Genomic DNA, 20,637 nt, shown 5'->3' with positions numbered 1-20,637 from the left:
TCTCTTCTTTGTTTTTGGCCAACTTCTCACCAGAAAGAGGAAACCAGCAGCTGAACAACAGCAGCACTATTAAGCTTGATAAGCTGTTGTTAGAATTTATTTAATATTACTTTCTACACCAGGATCCTTTTCTACGTAGCTGACGGCTGGTAACTGTGCAGGGGCGGATCTAGCAAAGTTTAGCCAGGGGGGCCGATAGGGCATGAACAGGGAAAAGGGGGCACAAAGACATACTTTTTCTTTCTTATTCTCATTTAAAATGTCTAGCTTTTAATAAATAATTATCTGACTCTTACACCCAAAGTTTTAATCTGATGTAAAATATAGAGAAGTCCATTACTGTATATAGTAACTGTTAAGTCTAATATACCTTTTCCTTTGGGAAGACACCATCTGTGCAGTCTGCAATTCTGTTGAAGAAAGATGTTGAATCTATTAAATTATTCTTGAAAAATAATTTATTTCTGTGCATTTTCCCCCCTGCATCAAATTAAATTTGATTACATCGATTAAGCATCATGAGGTGGAGGGTGGTTCCCTATTTTTATTTTATTTTTTGCTCGGAGTTTGCAACCCTATTAGTTAGGTTGCTTAATATTTCTGCTAAGTACTCTTTAAAATACCAGAATAGGGAGGATGGAGTAGGTTTAAGTTTATTAGATTGATCAGTGTTGCTGAACTATGAAATATTTTGGGCGCAGTGTATTTTTTACCTACAGGTATAACAGAATAGCTTTAGTGTTGTTATTTATTTAAACTTGAGTATAAACTTATACAAAATGCAGCAAGATATTAAAAAAACGTTTTATTGATTAAAAAACACACTATATCGTATTCATATCGGTATCGGCAGATATCCAAATTTATGATATCGGTATCGGTATCAGACATAAAAAAGTGGTATCGTGCCATCTCTAATTTGTACCAATCTATTGTTCTTCATCTTCAGCTGCTTTCACACAGACAACTGAAAGCCTCAAGTCTTCATGAGTCAGGAGCCAGCAGCAATGAATAAATGGGTAACTTTTTATGGTATGTATGCATATCATCCCGAAACAACAGGAGCATTGTAATCACATCCAGATGGACTCCTGCTCTTCGACTGTGTTGTGTTGCTCTTTCTTGTGCTGCACATGTGGTCATATTTTGCACCTGCCAAGCAGCTGAAGGAATGACAGAAGTCTCTTTGGTCAGATGATTGACTGTTGGATCTTCTGCAGGAAATAAATTACATGATGTATTGAAATACGGTAAAAAAAAAAAACACTCACATGTGACAGAGCCAGCGCATCACTGATGAGTGAAAAAAGTCTGCTACATACTATTATGTAGCAGACTTTTTTCACTCATGAGGCTCTGATGGGCTGCTCTTGTGGCGACCTGCAGCAGGTGTTTACTGGCTTTTTCTTTTTGTTTTTAACTTTGTTTTAACTCTGTTCTTAACCGTGGTTTTAACTTTTTATGAGTTTTTTTTTGTTTGTTTTTTTGCCGAGATGGAGAACTTCTACACCTTAGTTTTATTGTTGTTGGCGATATTCACCTGGAGTCATTCACTCTCACTGACAATCACTTATACACGCGAGGAACTACTTGGATTACAGTGGTCCTGTTTGTCTATGTACGACTCTTCTAATGCTCGGACAGATGTGATTCTTGGTGAGGATTTATTTGCCCGGTCAAAGACTAATTTTGGAAAGCCCCGCCGCTTGAGAAAATGTGGAAAGAAAGGTGGCGTGCATCAGCGTGTAAGAAAACTTCGGAGGAAGAATCGTGTTCCTCTGCCTTCTATGATTCTGGCCAATGTCCAATCTCTTAGGAACAAAACGGATGAATTACAAGGAAATGTGCTTCATCTATGGGAATACAGGGAGGCTTGTCTGATGGCACTTACCGAGATGTGGCTGACCGATATGGACAGTGATACTTCACTGCAAATCAGCGGCTTTAGGACCCCTGTCAGATTGGATCGGAACTGTGGAGTAACATGCAAATCTCACGGAGGAAGGGTATGTTTGTATATCAACCAGGGCTGGTGTAATAACTTTACTGTGCGGGAGCGGTTGTGTCTTCCTGACATCGAGCTCCTGTCAGTATCTGTCAGGCCTTTTTACTTACCGAGGGAATTCCCTCAAATTTTTGTCACTGTTGTTTACATTCATCCTAAAGCTGACGTTAAAGTTGCTGCCGATGCCATTTTTAAAGTGGTACACGATCTGCAGACTCTCTCACCGGATGCTCCTAATTTTATTCTTGGTGATTTTAACATTTGTAATCTTAAGAAATTACTGAACAATTTCTTTCAATATGTCACTTGTCCTACAAGGCATAACAAAACGCTGGATTTGTGTTATGGACCAATTAAGGGGGCATATAAGTCTGTGGCCGGACCTGCGCTAGGTTCTTCGGATCACAATGTTATTCTTCTCCTCCCTGCTTACAGATCTGTGATTAGGAGGGAGAAGGCCTGTGTGAAGCGGACTAATGTCTGGACAAAAGACAGTTGTGTTGCCCTTCAGGGGTGTTTTGATTGCACTGATTGGTCCTTGTTTCAAGATAAGATAAGATAAGATAAGATAAGATAAGATAAGATAAGATAAGATAAGATAAGATAAGATAAGATAAGATAACCTTTATTAGTCCCACACGTGGGAAATTTGTTTTGTCACAGCAGGAAGTGGACAGTGCAAAAGTTATGAGGCAAAAATTAGAATACAATAAGAATAAATACAGTACACAACTGTACAGAATAGAATAAAATAAAATACTATATACAGTAGAATAAAATAAAATAAATATACAATAAGATAAAAATAGAATACAAATACAAATACTATATACAACTGAGTAAAAATACAACGATGACAGAAAGGATTATTGCACTTAGTATTATTGCATATGTATGGATGTGTGTGCTTGATCAGTTAAAGTCTTTATTATGGAGTCTGACAGCAGTGGGGAGGAAAGACCTGCGAAATCTCTCCGTCCCACACCGTGGGTGCCGCAGTCTCCCACTGAAGGAGCTGCTCAGTGCTGTCACAGTCTGCTGCATGGGGTGGGAGATGTTGTCCATCAGGGATGACAGCTTAGCCGCCGTTCTCCTGTCACTCACCACCTCCACTGGGTCCAAGAGAGCACTTCTGATTTGGATGAACTCACTGATGTGGTGTGTAGCAAAGACTCTGTGATTCCAGTCAGAGAATTTAAGACTTTCCCTAATAACAAACCGTGGCTCTCTAAAGATATTAAGGATCTGATTCTTAAAAGGAAAATTGCTTTTAACGAGGGAGACGTTCCCACTATGAGAATATTGAGGAAGGAGGTGAGGGCTGCAATAAAGATTGCCAAGATGAGGTATAGAAATAAGATTGAGACAGAACTCAGCAGTAACAACCTCAAAGGAGCTTGGCTTGGTATGAAAACAATGGCAGGGCTACAGACGAAAGGTAAAAGTAATATTACCTTAGAGGGGTTTACCGCTGACAAACATCTGGCAGACAGTCTTAAAAGTTTTTACCTTCGTTTTGAGAACTTTGACTGTTCTAGGCAGACCAGCACACTGAGGGAAAAGACTATCACTCCCCCATCAATTTGTATTGATGAGAGGGGGGTAGCCAATCTTTTTAGACACACTAAAAGCAAGAGTCTGGACCTGACAACATCTGTGGACAGGTACTGATCAGCTGAGTGGGATTTTTCACCATATCTTCTCACTTTCTTTAGAGCTACAGACAGTACCTAAGATTTGGAAACATGCTGTCATTGTTCCTGTTGCTAAGGGCAGTTCTCCTAAGGTGCTGAATGATTATAGGCCTGTGGCTCTGACTTCTTTAGTGATGAAGTCATTTGAGAAGATAATTAAGAAGATTTTAATGCATGTTGAACACCATCTTGACCCCTTGCAGTTCGCCTATAGAGCAGGGAGAGGTGTGGAGGACGCTGTTGTCACACTCCTGCATCTCTTGTATAAGCATCTTGAGGCCCCCCACACCCATGCAAGATTATTATTTGCTGACTTTCATTCAATACAATTCAACCCTTCTTACTTGCTGACAGGCTTTACAATCATTTCAAGCTTGACACTAGTCTGGTCGGCTGGGTGACAGACTTTCTGACTAATAGGTCACAATGCGTGAGGGTGAATCATGTATTTTCTGATGTGCTCACCTCCTCTACTGGATCACCCCAGGGTTGCTGCCTCTCTCCCCTTCTGTCCATTCTGTACACGAATGAGTGTCGCAGCAATTTCACGAACAGACACATCCTGAAGTTTGCTGACGACACAGTGATCGTCAGCCTTCTAGTGGGGGACGAGTCAGGCCATGGACAGGTTGTAGATGATTTTGTGAATTGGTGTGGTGAGTCCTTCCTTTCACTTAATGTGTCAAAAACTAAAGACATGATTACTGATTTTAGGAAGTCCTTTTATAGCTCATCACCCACTATCATTAAAACTGCTGATATTGGGATCGTTGAGAGTTATAAATTTCTAGGTGTGGTACTTGACCATAAACTGTGTTTTGAATCTCATGCTGAAGCCACTACTAAAAAAGTTCAACAAAGATTGTTCTTTTTAAGGAAAATGAGATCTTTTAATGTCTCATCTGAGATGTTGTCTTTGTTTTATAGACGTTTTATCGAATCTGTGATGTCTTTTTGTATCGCTGCCTGGTTTGGTAACCTGACGGTGAAGAATAAGAATCGGTTGGGACTTCTGGTAAAAACTGTTAGCAAAATTTCAGGGCGCTGGCAAGATGGACTTTTGGCCATTTACAATAGAAATGTGCTTAGAAAGGCTCATTCTATTATTAATTGTTTGAACCATCCACTTCACAGTGAGTTTGAGTTGTTGCCTTCCGGCCGCCGTTTTAGCGTACCTGTGAGGAAGACTAAAAGACTCCAGGTCTCTTTTATCCCCACTGCATCTTGTCTCCTCAATGGCAAATAACTGTCCTTGGACTTTCTATCACTATTATTGTCATTATTATTTTATAGTATTGTTCTGTTTATTTATATCCTGCTGCTAAACTAATTTCCCCTTGTGGGACAATAGAGAAATTGAAAAAATAAACCTTTTTTTAATCAATTGACTTAATGTAAAAAAATATATATACAATAAATAATAGAGAAAAAGCAGATACTAAAATCCACACTGTTAAAATTTCTTTTGTAAATTTATCTAGTAATATCTTACATTTCCAATTTTATTAATAAAAATAAATCCGTTTTAGTTCAGTTTTCAGTTTTATTTGTCATATGCAAGTTAGCACAGGGTCAACATTGCAATGAAATGTGTTTGACGAGCAGCAGTCACTCAGCAGCATGGTACAGTATAAGAAAATATAATAAAATAATAAAAAAAATAGAAAAATAGTAAGGAGCAAAATATTAGAGAGACGTGGTAAAAGAGAAAAGATGACTAAATATATATATATCTATAAATATAAATATATGTACACTAGTGATTAAATAAGAAAATCTTGAAAAGAAATATGACGGGAGGGCAGATGGGATATTGCACAGGAATGAGCAGCAGAAAATCACAGTATTGCACTTTTAAATATAAATATCAATAACAATAAAGTGGAGTGACCAGTGCAGATTAAACAGAGTACTTGTGAAGCTGTAGGGTAGCTTCTGAGTGCGTCCTGTGGACTGTGTTGTGTGGGTTTAAGTGTTGTGGTTGAGGTGTCGTATGGCTTGGTGGTAAAAACTGTTTTGTAGTCTTGTAGTCCGAGCAGACAGGCTCCTGTAACGTCTGTAACGCCAGCTGATGTGCTGGGTGGCTGTGGTCCTTGATGATGCTGTGTGCTTTACGGAGGCATCGCTGAAGATAAATGTCCTGAATGGCAGGAAGCCTCGTGCCAGTGATGTGCTCTGCTGTCTTCACCACCCTCTGTAGTGATTTACGGCTGCTGGCAGAGCAGCTTTTGTACCAAACTGTGATGCAGCTGGTCAGCAAGCTCTCAATTGCACACCTGTAAAAATTTGAGGTGATGTTGGCGTTCATGCCAAACTTCCTCAGCCTCCTCAAGAAATAAAGCCGCTGGCGAGCTTTCCTGATAGCAGTGTCTGTGTGAAGGGTCCAGGAAAAGTCCTCTGTGATGTTGACTCCAAGGAACTTGAAGCTGCTGACCCTTTCGACCTTGACACCGTTGATGTGGCTGGGCTGGTGTTCTCTGACTGGTCGTTTCCGGTAGTCCACTATCATTTCTCTAGTTTTGCTGATGTTGAGAGTCAGGTTATTTTCCAGACACCACTCGTACAGTGCCATCACCTCCTCTCTATAGGCCGTCTCATCATTGCCTGTGATGAGGCTTATGATGGTTGTGTCATCCGCAAACTTGATGATGATGTTGGACTCGTGTTTAGCAACACAGTCAGGGAATATAGGAGGGGGCTAAGCACACAACCCTGTGGCGTACCTGTGTTTAGGATGAGTGGTGAGGAGGTGTGCTTACCAACTTTCACCACCTGGGGCCTGTTTGTGAGGAAGTTTAGAATCCATCTGCAGATAGGTGTTTCCAGCCCAAGGTCGACGAGCTCCGTGGCAAGTTTTGAGGGGATGATGGTGTTAAATGCCGAGCTGTAGTCGATGAAGAGCATCCTTGCATATGTATTCCCTTTCTCCAGGTGAGTGAGGGTGGTGTGCGTTGCCAGGGCGATGGCATCCTCTGTGGCTCTGTTTGTCAGATAGGCAAACTGAAGAGGGTCCAGTGTGTCAGGGAGGGAGGAGCAGATGTGACCTTTGACCAGCCGCTCCAGGCACTTCATGATGACGGATGTCAGTGCAACAGGACGGTAGTCATTCAGACAGGAGACCACTGACTTTTTGGGAACGGGATGTGGATATTGTAGGCATATAAAGTAACTGATGGCTTGGTCATTGTTTCTTTTTATAAAACATTAATTCTCTTTCTTATTTTGTTGGTTTGTTATTTTTGTTGGTTAAGTGAACATGCCCAATACAGTTATAATAAAGGTCGTCAATGTCACCGTTATCTTAGAACATACACGTCAAATTTCCTTTCTTCAAACTTTCCTTCCCTAAATGTAAGTGAATTACAAACAAAAGAAAACTTTACCAGACAAGATTAAAAATATTTGAAAACTGGACATGTAAATGATGTTTACTATTAGGTCTACACTTCACATAAGCGGAGATGTTAGAATTACTAAATTACTTAAAGAAAAAAAACTTCTATACCAGAGCAATAACTGGAAAAAACAATATACAATAACACAATACAGACCCACTATCCACTAACCTATTCAGCTGCTTCTGAATGCAAATATCTAAACAGCCAATCACATGCCAGAAAAAAAAAGTTGATTTAAGTGACTTTGAAGGCAGCATTGCTGTTGGTGACAGATGGACTGTTTTACGTTTTTCAGACACTCCTGATCTTCTCAAATTTTCTCAGGAATTTACAGAGAACAGTCCAAACTGAAAAGCGAAATAAACATTTCCCTGGGTAAAAATGCCTTGTTGATTGCAGAAGTCAGAGGGGCGTGGCCATGCTGAAGGCAAGAGGAATTCTAAGCCAGTTTCTCAACCCAGCCCATCTGATATCAGTAACCACAACACATTCAAAGTCAATTAAAAGTCGCCTTTCTTGCCCGTTCCGATGCTCGCTTTCAACTTTGAAATGAGACCACTTGGACAACAGTAATGATAAATAATTGCAAATAGAGCATGTTTACAGAATTTAATGTCATTTTTATAGAGCACCTCTTATTTTAAGAAAAGATGGGCGAGACGATTTTTGAAACTAACTGCAAATTAAGCACACAATATTTAATATCTGTATTTTACCATTTTGATAAGACATATTTCAGTACTCCAAAACACTTTTATTAGACAGCCAACATGCTTACAAGTAGTAAATCCAGGTTAGTGGATCATAATTAAACATCACTCTGTGGCAAACGCAGAGTTCAGCAGGCCATCAAGGAAGAAGTGACGTGCATTTCTGCAGTGTAAAGATGCACAAATCATTTTCTCCTTAATCTACAGTCACACGAAGCACCAGGAAAATCTTTGGTGATGATCTCAGATGATTCTGATGCTTATCATCCAGTTCCTCGTGATGTCCTCCACACCATCAACCCTCTGTCCTCCTCACAGTTTCTTCCTCAGCTTGCCTTTCTTATGGCCACCCCTTCCAAAACCTGACTTTTTAACTTCTCCGAGCCACTTTTTGTTCTTGGAGCGGAGCTTCCTCATCCCCCCGCCCTGCAGGAACTGGTGCTTCTGCTTTTTCTTGCGCTGCTTCATGATCTGATCCTTTGTTTTCAGCTCCGAGCGTGCTTTGTGGTCACCGGAGCTCTGTACGTTTGGACCTCGTCGGCCACGGCCACGACCTGGGAGAGGCACGACACAACAAAGAGGTTGGAGGTTATAGCTCGCAAGGCTGGAAGAGGGACTTGAAGTATTTACCTTTAGAGTTGAGTTAAAACATGGTGGCTGATGGTCTATATTTAACATGTTTGTGCTATTCATTTTGATGCCTTCCTACCTCTTGCTGGCTTCCTGCCTCCTCCGCCTGTTTCTCCATCTGATCCAGATCCTGTATCATCAATCTTGTATTTTTTCTTCCACTCCTCATAACTGACATGTTGTCAAGTGATACAACATCTTCACAGTACAGCTTAATATTGTCATAGGAGTAGAGAAGAGGGTCATTGAGAGCAGCACACAGAGAAGCTTTTTGTTGGAAGGATACAAGTTCTTCCTGTTCTTCTTGTTACTGATAACCTGACCGCTGTCTGTTTTGATCTTCTTCTTCTGGTCTTCTTTTCCCGTTTCTCTCACAAAACGCTTCCTCTTACGGTCCCTAAAAAAAGAAGGGGGAAAAAAGACTTTAAATTATAGTTTGAAATGACCATTTGGTGGATACTGAGTCAAACATAGGGAAATTTGTACCATTTCATCATTTTCTTCTGCTGGTTAAGGCGATCGCCTTCATCTCCCATGAGATCAAGGACAGCTGAAGAGGCCTGCTGTTCAAAAGCACTGCCCTCTCCACCGAGACTCAACCTGTCGACGCATAACACAGGACAAAACAGCATAAAACACAAAGCCATTCACATTTTTTAAAGAAACAGATGCAACAGTTTAATGCCTCACCCTCTCTCAGAGTCAAAGTCTTTAGGTCTGTAAGGGATATAATACTCTTCATCTTTGCCTGACTGCCTCTTTTTCTTGGTCTTTGGTCGCTCTTCGCCATCTTCCTGCTGACCTCTTCTTTTACCACCTACCACCTCTGAAAACACCCCCTGGTGGAAATAGAAAGAATTACATGGTACAAAGTGACAAAGCATGATACAGAGATCCTACTATCTTCCTCTTCTAGTTTGTATACAACATCATCTACATCAAAACTGCACTTTATTTTGCTTCTTCTTCATCAGACAGCACAAACAACTTTCTCATTTTGACTCAAATATTGGTTTTGAATGAAAATTCTGCAACAATCCTGGGTGTTTATTCAACTTGTGAGCAGGTTTTCTAATCCACCGTACGATTATTATTGACACTAGTACATGTTCGTGCTGCTGGCAAACTAATACACTCAAGAACATATAGCAAAGCAAAGAAGTGAAAAGTAGGTCTTGCCTACATAAATAAACATAAGACAGTTGTGAAACTTTGACATAGTAACATCTGCAGTAATATTTACACCTGTGATGACATCTCACCAGCATTAGCCTTATTTTGAAACCAAGATTGTTTACACAGAGTTTGTAATTGCAGAGAAATGCTCCATTTATTTTGGTCATTTCATTTTTGAGCAGGAAGCTCACCTTTTTTGTTATAGCCTTTAGATGAATAGAGAGTTTTCCAATTAAATACATATTCTTTAAATAATGTTCCCTCTTATAAAAAGTAGGATAATTTTTAAAAAAAATTTAAAAAATGTATTATACCTCTATTACTTAGAAAAAAACTGTTTTTTTTCTGTTGTCTGTTATATAACGTTAGTGATGCTCGTTTCAATTCATTTCTTAATCAGCTAAACAGGTCAGTTAAGAAACAGTCAAATATTAAGTTACATTTGAAAACGGTTTAAAAAAAAATATCCCCATTCCAAAATGTCACATGACAATCTCATTGGCTCACGGAGTTATGATGTCACTACACGATCCTTTGAAGTTTTTCCTTAAACAGGGGTGACACACAGCAGTTTTTTAGTTCGTGTCTTCGCAGCATTTGTGTTTGCAGCCTTCACGCGTTCACCACAGAAACTTTTGGAAACCTTTTCGTTGTTGTCGTGTACAACCTTCAACATGTATCCAACAAGACACCAACCAAGGCAAAAAGATTACGCCGCTTCTCCTTCCTGTCGTGGCCGGCCAATTTCCCCAAATGACCTCTTAGCCGTCCAAAGGGCATTACATGACAGTAAGAAGGAAAACTACCATCTCCAGAATAAAATTCAACAGATTGAAGAAGAGAAACTTCAACTGGAGGAGAAGTGTAGACAGATGGAAGCGCAAAATAAGAACCTGGAAGAAAGACAAAAACGCCAGCCCGACATAAATATTATTAATGAAGGTTGGGGAATCAAGTTTGGACAAGCCCGAGAGCAGATTGTCTTCCTAATTAAGGAAAACAAGCAAAAGAGCGTGGAACTAAAGGAGATGTCCAACCAGCTTAAAGACAGCAAAGCTACTGTTGAGAAGACAGAATGGGATCTCCAATATATGGACCAAATGAATCGGCTGCTCCAAACAAACTTCGATGAAGCTGTGAAAAAAAATAAAGAAATCCTCCAACAGAAGGAAGAACAGGAGAAAAAGCAAAGAGACATGGAGCACAAACTCAAAGTCACGGAGGAAAAATACAGAATGCTGAAAGAGAAGGTGGATGATACTCTGCGCCAAAATAAAGACCTTCTTCACGAGAAAAAGCAACTAGAAGGGGAAAAAGAAAAACTGGACAAACAATGCTCGCACATGCAGAAAAGGATGGAGCAAATGGCGAGAAACAACTCCGAGCTCACTAAGGGGATATTGTTGGAATACAACAACTTGAAGCGCAAACACACTGAAATGCAGGCGCAAAAGCAAGAACAAGACAACATACATGACGACCTGCAGCGTACGCTCCAAGATATCCACAAAAGAAATGAGGAGCTACAAGACATGTACAAAGAAGTACAACAGAGAAACGCAGACATGCACAAGGACAAGATAATGCAGGAGGAAACATCCAAAGAGCTCAGGGAAAAGCTTGAAGAAAAACAAGCAACCTTGGAAGAGGTGGAGAAAACATGCAAGAAGCTTGAGAAACAAAACGTAGAAACCATCGATGAGTTGAGAACCCTCATCCTGGAAAAAAAAGCTCTTGTAGAAAACTGCATGAAAAAGAAGAACAAACGCTTCCGCTGGCCCTGGAGGAGGAACTCTACTGCTTCCTCAGCAGGTGTAGCCTCGTCTTGCTCCACCTCTGTTCACCACCCCAACCAGTCCCGGCAGTTGACTGTCCCCTCCTGAGCCTGGTTCTGCCGGAGGTTTCTGCCCGTTTAAAGGCAGTTTTTCCTCCCCACTGTCGCCTAGTGCGTGCTCAGAGGGGATTGTTGGGGTTTTCTCTCCTCTACCTTGTTTCAATATTTACTTAACTTTTTGTTCTTACTTCATTTTACCTTGTTTCATTATTTACTTGTTAACGTTTTGTTCTTACTTCATTTTACCTTGTTTCATTATTTACTTGTTAACGTTTTGTTCTTACTTCATTTTACCTTGTTTCATTATTTACTTGTTAACGTTTTGTTCTTACTTCATTTTACCTTGTTTCATTATTTACTTGTTAACGTTTCGTTCTTACTTCATTTTACCTTGTTTCATTATTTACTTGTTAACGTTTTGTTCTTACTTCATTTTACCTTGTTTCATTATTTACTTGTTAACGTTTTGTTCTTACTTCATTTTACCTTGTTTTGTTATTTACTTGTTAACGTTTTGTTCTTACTTCATTTTACCTTGTTTCATTATTTACTTGTTAATGTTTTGTTCTTACTTCATTTTACCTTGTTTCGTTATTTACTTGTTTAACTTTTTCTTTTTCAACTTATTCATAAAACAATAAACAATTGAATTTATCCTTTGAGTATTTTTCATCGAATCTTTTCATCTATAACCTTTTCAAACATTCATATCTGTCGTTTATCTTCTTCTTGAAACCTCATAAATGGTGAAGGAAAAATCCTGGAACATGGTTTGAAACACTGAAATTGTTTCAGCTGAAACCGGCAAAGTCATACATTTGTGTGTGTGTGTGTGTGTGTGTGTGTGTGTGTGTGTGTGTGTGTGTGTGTGTGTGTGTGTGTGTGTGTGTGTGTCTCACAGGTGACACGGTGTCACTGGTTAGGTCATCATGTTTAGGCTCATTCACTCGAAAAATTATTTAGGCCAAATCTTTAAAACTGTATCATTGCATACACATTTTCAATTCATTTCAATCGCACAAATGCAGAAATAATTATTTGCAGTATCTTATCTGATTTATTTTGAGAATGTCATGCCTGATCATTTGCACCCACACCACCAAAAATGGGGGCAAAAGGGAGGAGATCGCATTTAATCGGTTATAACAAGAGGTCAGAAATATAAGTGCTGCAGAAACCTCTGAATCTCAGCTATAAGCTCATGTAAACCATTTCTACAATCGCCAAACAAAGCAAAGTCACCAAACAGTTAAAAGAGCAGTTACGTCACCATGAATCTGTGGACAGGTAATATCCACACTTTAATTTATGATTTCCTGGAGTTCAATGTGTGCTTAATCCTTAATGAAACTGATGTAAACCTGCAACTACAGCAATCCAGGGAAGAAAGAAAGAAGCAATACTTCACCCATGCTTACTTTTAAATCACTCTCAACCTTTTCTGTAATGTCGCAGTCAGCAGTAGTGGTGGGGTTGGTTGGCTGCTGCAGCCTGCTTTCTGCAGCTCGGTCTTCTCTCTGCTTGCTGAATTTGTCCACTAGCCGAGTGTCACTAGCCGAGATGGACCGATCCGATATTACGTATCGGTATCAGTCCGATACTGACCCAAATTACTGGATCAGATATCGGTGAGAAATAAAAAATGTAATCGATCCATTAAATATCAAAAAAGCACCCCACAAAACTTGCCACACGGCGTAACTCGGCTCATAACCGTAGAAGTATGCATCACGTGATGGTGTATTTGTAGCCTTGCTACCAAACCAGCATTTCATCTCCGAGGAAGTTATCCCAGAGAGAAGTAAAGCAAGTGTGCAAGTTCATCTCTGAATGTCTATAAAGTGTTCCCATGTTAAGCTTAACAACAGATATATGGAGCGACTGCCTCTCTCTCTCTCTCCTGCTGCTACTTCAATCGTGAAACTGCTTAATGATCAGCTGATCGGCTTTTCTGTTGTGAGTCTGTCTCTCTTCTTTGTTTTTGGCCAACTTCTCACCAGAAAGAGGAAACCAGCAGCTGAACAACAGCAGCACTATTAAGCTTGATAAGCTGTTGTTAGAATTTATTTAATATTACTTTCTACACCAGGATCCTTTTCTACGTAGCTGACGGCTGGTAACTGTGCAGGGGCGGATCTAGCAAAGTTTAGCCAGGGGGGCCGATAGGGCATGAACAGGGAAAAGGGGGCACAAAGACATACTTTTTCTTTCTTATTCTCATTTAAAATGTCTAGCTTTTAATAAATAATTATCTGACTCTTACACCCAAAGTTTTAATCTGATGTAAAATATAGAGAAGTCCATTACTGTATATAGTAACTGTTAAGTCTAATATACCTTTTCCTTTGGGAAGACACCATCTGTGCAGTCTGCAATTCTGTTGAAGAAAGATGTTGAATCTATTAAATTATTCTTGAAAAATAATTTATTTCTGTGCATTTTCCCCCCTGCATCAAATTAAATTTGATTACATCGATTAAGCATCATGAGGTGGAGGGTGGTTCCCTATTTTTATTTTATTTTTTGCTCGGAGTTTGCAACCCTATTAGTTAGGTTGCTTAATATTTCTGCTAAGTACTCTTTAAAATACCAGAATAGGGAGGATGGAGTAGGTTTAAGTTTATTAGATTGATCAGTGTTGCTGAACTATGAAATATTTTGGGCGCAGTGTATTTTTTACCTACAGGTATAACAGAATAGCTTTAGTGTTGTTATTTATTTAAACTTGAGTATAAACTTATACAAAATGCAGCAAGATATTAAAAAAACATTTTATTGATTAAAAAACACACTATATCGTATTCATATCGGTATCGGCAGATATCCAAATTTATGATATCGGTATCGGTATCAGACATAAAAAAGTGGTATCGTGCCATCTCTAATTTGTACCAATCTATTGTTCTTCATCTTCAGCTGCTTTCACACAGACAACTGAAAGCCTCAAGTCTTCATGAGTCAGGAGCCAGCAGCAATGAATAAATGGGTAACTTTTTATGGTATGTATGCATATCATCCCGAAACAACAGGAGCATTGTAATCACATCCAGATGGACTCCTGCTCTTCGACTGTGTTGTGTTGCTCTTTCTTGTGCTGCACATGTGGTCATATTTTGCACCTGCCAAGCAGCTGAAGGAATGACAGAAGTCTCTTTGGTCAGATGATTGACTGTTGGATCTTCTGCAGGAAATAAATTACATGATGTATTGAAATACGGTAAAAAAAAAAACACTCACATGTGACAGAGCCAGCGCATCACTGATGAGTGAAAAAAGTCTGCTACATACTATTATGTAGCAGACTTTTTTCACTCATGAGGCTCTGATGGGCTGCTCTTGTGGCGACCTGCAGCAGGTGTTTACTGGCTTTTTCTTTTTGTTTTTAACTTTGTTTTAACTCTGTTCTTAACCGTGGTTTTAACTTTTTATGAGTTTTTTTTTGTTTGTTTTTTTGCCGAGATGGAGAACTTCTACACCTTAGTTTTATTGTTGTTGGCGATATTCACCTGGAGTCATTCACTCTCACTGACAATCACTTATACACGCGAGGAACTACTTGGATTACAGTGGTCCTGTTTGTCTATGTACGACTCTTCTAATGCTCGGACAGATGTGATTCTTGGTGAGGATTTATTTGCCCGGTCAAAGACTAATTTTGGAAAGCCCCGCCGCTTGAGAAAATGTGGAAAGAAAGGTGGCGTGCATCAGCGTGTAAGAAAACTTCGGAGGAAGAATCGTGTTCCTCTGCCTTCTATGATTCTGGCCAATGTCCAATCTCTTAGGAACAAAACGGATGAATTACAAGGAAATGTGCTTCATCTATGGGAATACAGGGAGGCTTGTCTGATGGCACTTACCGAGATGTGGCTGACCGATATGGACAGTGATACTTCACTGCAAATCAGCGGCTTTAGGACCCCTGTCAGATTGGATCGGAACTGTGGAGTAACATGCAAATCTCACGGAGGAAGGGTATGTTTGTATATCAACCAGGGCTGGTGTAATAACTTTACTGTGCGGGAGCGGTTGTGTCTTCCTGACATCGAGCTCCTGTCAGTATCTGTCAGGCCTTTTTACTTACCGAGGGAATTCCCTCAAATTTTTGTCACTGTTGTTTACATTCATCCTAAAGCTGACGTTAAAGTTGCTGCCGATGCCATTTTTAAAGTGGTACACGATCTGCAGACTCTCTCACCGGATGCTCCTAATTTTATTCTTGGTGATTTTAACATTTGTAATCTTAAGAAATTACTGAACAATTTCTTTCAATATGTCACTTGTCCTACAAGGCATAACAAAACGCTGGATTTGTGTTATGGACCAATTAAGGGGGCATATAAGTCTGTGGCCGGACCTGCGCTAGGTTCTTCGGATCACAATGTTATTCTTCTCCTCCCTGCTTACAGATCTGTGATTAGGAGGGAGAAGGCCTGTGTGAAGCGGACTAATGTCTGGACAAAAGACAGTTGTGTTGCCCTTCAGGGGTGTTTTGATTGCACTGATTGGTCCTTGTTTCAAGATAAGATAAGATAAGATAAGATAAGATAAGATAAGATAAGATAAGATAACCTTTATTAGTCCCACACGTGGGAAATTTGTTTTGTCACAGCAGGAAGTGGACAGTGCAAAAGTTATGAGGCAAAAATTAGAATACAATAAGAATAAATACAGTACACAACTGTACAGAATAGAATAAAATAAAATACTATATACAGTAGAATAAAATAAAATAAATATACAATAAGATAAAAATAGAATACAAATACAAATACTATATACAACTGAGTAAAAATACAACGATGACAGAAAGGATTATTGCACTTAGTATTATTGCATATGTATGGATGTGTGTGCTTGATCAGTTAAAGTCTTTATTATGGAGTCTGACAGCAGTGGGGAGGAAAGACCTGCGAAATCTCTCCGTCCCACACCGTGGGTGCCGCAGTCTCCCACTGAAGGAGCTGCTCAGTGCTGTCACAGTCTGCTGCATGGGGTGGGAGATGTTGTCCATCAGGGATGACAGCTTAGCCGCCGTTCTCCTGTCACTCACCACCTCCACTGGGTCCAAGAGAGCACTTCTGATTTGGATGAACTCACTGATGTGGTGTGTAGCAAAGACTCTGTGATTCCAGTCAGAGAATTTAAGACTTTCCCTAATAACAAACCGTGGCTCTCTAAAGATATTAAGGATCTGATTCTTAAAAGGAAAATTGCTTTTAACGAGGGAGACGTTCCCACTATGAGAATATTGAGGAAGGAGGTGAGGGCTGCAATAAAGATTGCCAAGATGAGGTATAGAAATAAGATTGAGACAGAACTCAGCAGTAACAACCTCAAAGGAGCTTGGCTTGGTATGAAAACAATGGCAGGGCTACAGACGAAAGGTAAAAGTAATATTACCTTAGAGGGGTTTACCGCTGACAAACATCTGGCAGACAGTCTTAACAGTTTTTACCTTCGTTTTGAGAACTTTGACTGTTCTAGGCAGACCAGCACACTGAGGGAAAAGACTATCACTCCCCCATCAATTTGTATTGATGAGAGGGGGGTAGCCAATCTTTTTAGACACACTAAAAGCAAGAGTCTGGACCTGACAACATCTGTGGACAGGTACTGATCAGCTGAGTGGGATTTTTCACCATATCTTCTCACTTTCTTTAGAGCTACAGACAGTACCTAAGATTTGGAAACATGCTGTCATTGTTCCTGTTGCTAAGGGCAGTTCTCCTAAGGTGCTGAATGATTATAGGCCTGTGGCTCTGACTTCTTTAGTGATGAAGTCATTTGAGAAGATAATTAAGAAGATTTTAATGCATGTTGAACACCATCTTGACCCCTTGCAGTTCGCCTATAGAGCAGGGAGAGGTGTGGAGGACGCTGTTGTCACACTCCTGCATCTCTTGTATAAGCATCTTGAGGCCCCCCACACCCATGCAAGATTATTATTTGCTGACTTTCATTCAATACAATTCAACCCTTCTTACTTGCTGACAGGCTTTACAATCATTTCAAGCTTGACACTAGTCTGGTCGGCTGGGTGACAGACTTTCTGACTAATAGGTCACAATGCGTGAGGGTGAATCATGTATTTTCTGATGTGCTCACCTCCTCTACTGGATCACCCCAGGGTTGCTGCCTCTCTCCCCTTCTGTCCATTCTGTACACGAATGAGTGTCGCAGCAATTTCACGAACAGACACATCCTGAAGTTTGCTGACGACACACTGATCGTCAGCCTTCTAGTGGGGGACGAGTCAGGCCATGGACAGGTTGTAGATGATTTTGTGAATTGGTGTGGTGAGTCCTTCCTTTCACTTAATGTGTCAAAAACTAAAGACATGATTACTGATTTTAGGAAGTCCTTTTATAGCTCATCACCCACTATCATTAAAACTGCTGATATTGGGATCGTTGAGAGTTATAAATTTCTAGGTGTGGTACTTGACCATAAACTGTGTTTTGAATCTCATGCTGAAGCCACTACTAAAAAAGTTCAACAAAGATTGTTCTTTTTAAGGAAAATGAGATCTTTTAATGTCTCATCTGAGATGTTGTCTTTGTTTTATAGACGTTTTATCGAATCTGTGATGTCTTTTTGTATCGCTGCCTGGTTTGGTAACCTGACGGTGAAGAATAAGAATCGGTTGGGACTTATGGTAAAAACTGTTAGCAAAATTTCAGGGCGCTGGCAAGATGGACTTTTGGCCATTTACAATAGAAATGTGCTTAGAAAGGCTCATTCTATTATTAATTGTTTGAACCATCCACTTCACAGTGAGTTTGAGTTGTTGCCTTCCGGCCGCCGTTTTAGCGTACCTGTGAGGAAGACTAAAAGACTCCAGGTCTCTTTTATCCCCACTGCATCTTGTCTCCTCAATGGCAAATAACTGTCCTTGGACTTTCTATCACTATTATTGTCATTATTATTTTATAGTATTGTTCTGTTTATTTATATCCTGCTGCTAAACTAATTTCCCCTTGTGGGACAATAGAGAAATTGAAAAAATAAACCTTTTTTTAATCAATTGACTTAATGTAAAAAAATATATATACAATAAATAATAGAGAAAAAGCAGATACTAAAATCCACACTGTTAAAATTTCTTTTGTAAATTTATCTAGTAATATCTTACATTTCCAATTTTATTAATAAAAATAAATCCGTTTTAGTTCAGTTTTCAGTTTTATTTGTCATATGCAAGTTAGCACAGGGTCAACATTGCAATGAAATGTGTTTGACGAGCAGCAGTCACTCAGCAGCATGGTACAGTATAAGAAAATATAATAAAATAATAAAAAAAATAGAAAAATAGTAAGGAGCAAAATATTAGAGAGACGTGGTAAAAGAGAAAAGATGACTAAATATATATATATCTATAAATATAAATATATGTACACTAGTGATTAAATAAGAAAATCTTGAAAAGAAATATGACGGGAGGGCAGATGGGATATTGCACAGGAATGAGCAGCAGAAAATCACAGTATTGCACTTTTAAATATAAATATCAATAACAATAAAGTGGAGTGACCAGTGCAGATTAAACAGAGTACTTGTGAAGCTGTAGGGTAGCTTCTGAGTGCGTCCTGTGGACTGTGTTGTGTGGGTTTAAGTGTTGTGGTTGAGGTGTCGTATGGCTTGGTGGTAAAAACTGTTTTGTAGTCTTGTAGTCCGAGCAGACAGGCTCCTGTAACGTCTGTAACGCCAGCTGATGTGCTGGGTGGCTGTGGTCCTTGATGATGCTGTGTGCTTTACGGAGGCATCGCTGAAGATAAATGTCCTGAATGGCAGGAAGCCTCGTGCCAGTGATGTGCTCTGCTGTCTTCACCACCCTCTGTAGTGATTTACGGCTGCTGGCAGAGCAGCTTTTGTACCAAACTGTGATGCAGCTGGTCAGCAAGCTCTCAATTGCACACCTGTAAAAATTTGAGGTGATGTTGGCGTTCATGCCAAACTTCCTCAGCCTCCTCAGGAAATAAAGCCGCTGGCGAGCTTTCCTGATAGCAGTGTCTGTGTGAAGGGTCCAGGAGAAGTCCTCTGTGATGTTGACTCCAAGGAACTTGAAGCTGCTGACCCTTTCGACCTTGACACCGTTGATGTGGCTGGGCTGGTGTTCTCTGACTGGTCGTTTCCGGTAGTCCACTATCATTTCTCTAGTTTTGCTGATGTTGAGAGTCAGGTTATTTTCCAGACACCACTCGTACAGTGCCATCACCTCCTCTCTATAGGCCGTCTCATCATTGCCTGTGATGAGGCTTATGATGGTTGTGTCATCCGCAAACTTGATGATGATGTTGGACTCGTGTTTAGCAACACAGTCAGGGAATATAGGAGGGGGCTAAGCACACAACCCTGTGGCGTACCTGTGTTTAGGATGAGTGGTGAGGAGGTGTGTTTACCAACTTTCACCACCTGGGGCCTGTTTGTGAGGAAATTTAGAATCCATCTGCAGATAGGTGTTTCCAGCCCAAGGTCGACGAGCTCCGTGGCAAGTTTTGAGGGGATGATGGTGTTAAATGCCGAGCTGTAGTCGATGAAGAGCATCCTTGCATATGTATTCCCTTTCTCCAGGTGAGTGAGGGTGGTGTGCGTTGCCAGGGCGATGGCATCCTCTGTGGCTCTGTTTGTCCGATAGGCAAACTGAAGAGGGTCCAGTGTGTCAGGGAGGGAGGAGCAGATGTGACCTTTGACCAGCCGCTCCAGGCACTTCATGATGACGGATGTCAGTGCAACAGGACGGTAGTCATTCAGACAGGAGACCACTGACTTTTTGGGAACGGGATGTGGATATTGTAGGCATATAAAGTAACTGATGGCTTGGTCATTGTTTCTTTTTATAAAACATTAATTCTCTTTCTTATTTTGTTGGTTTGTTATTTTTGTTGATTAAGTGAACATGCCCAATACAGTTATAATAAAGGTCGTCAATGTCACCGTTATCTTAGAACATACACGTCAAATTTCCTTTCTTCAAACTTTCCTTCCCTAAATGTAAGTGAATTACAAACAAAAGAAAACTTTACCAGACAAGATTAAAAATATTTGAAAACTGGACATGTAAATGATGTTTACTATTAGGTCTACACTTCACATAAGCGGAGATGTTAGAATTACTAAATTACTTAAAGAAAAAATACTTCTATACCAGAGCAATAACTGGAAAAAACAATATACAATAACACAATACAGA

The 20,637-nt window shown here is 40.0% G+C and overlaps 1 long non-coding RNA gene across 2 annotated transcripts; it reads right to left on the bottom strand.

Annotated features, from left to right (window-relative positions):
• Positions 1-7,828: 7,828 nt before the first annotated feature.
• Positions 7,829-12,987, bottom strand: LOC146666101 (uncharacterized). 2 transcript variants are annotated; one of them, XR_014912730.1, is made up of 4 exons: positions 12,866-12,987; positions 8,924-9,276; positions 8,724-8,834; positions 7,829-8,608 (listed from the first exon to the last, which is right to left on the bottom strand). It is a non-coding gene; the product is annotated as an uncharacterized LOC146666101 (long non-coding RNA). The 2 variants fall into 2 exon arrangements; XR_014912729.1 differs by having other exon boundaries at positions 8,724-9,276.
• Between the last annotated feature and the right edge of the window lie 7,650 nt (positions 12,988-20,637).

The sequence above is a fragment of the Rhamphochromis longiceps genome, linkage group LG7 (genome assembly GCF_057381845.1).
Source record: "Rhamphochromis longiceps isolate RC_006_pf linkage group LG7, R_longiceps_female_GT1.1, whole genome shotgun sequence".
Lineage (NCBI taxonomy): Eukaryota > Metazoa > Chordata > Actinopteri > Cichliformes > Cichlidae > Rhamphochromis > Rhamphochromis longiceps.
Note: the sequence above shows the minus strand (reverse complement) of the source record. Positions and strands in the feature narration are given on the sequence as shown.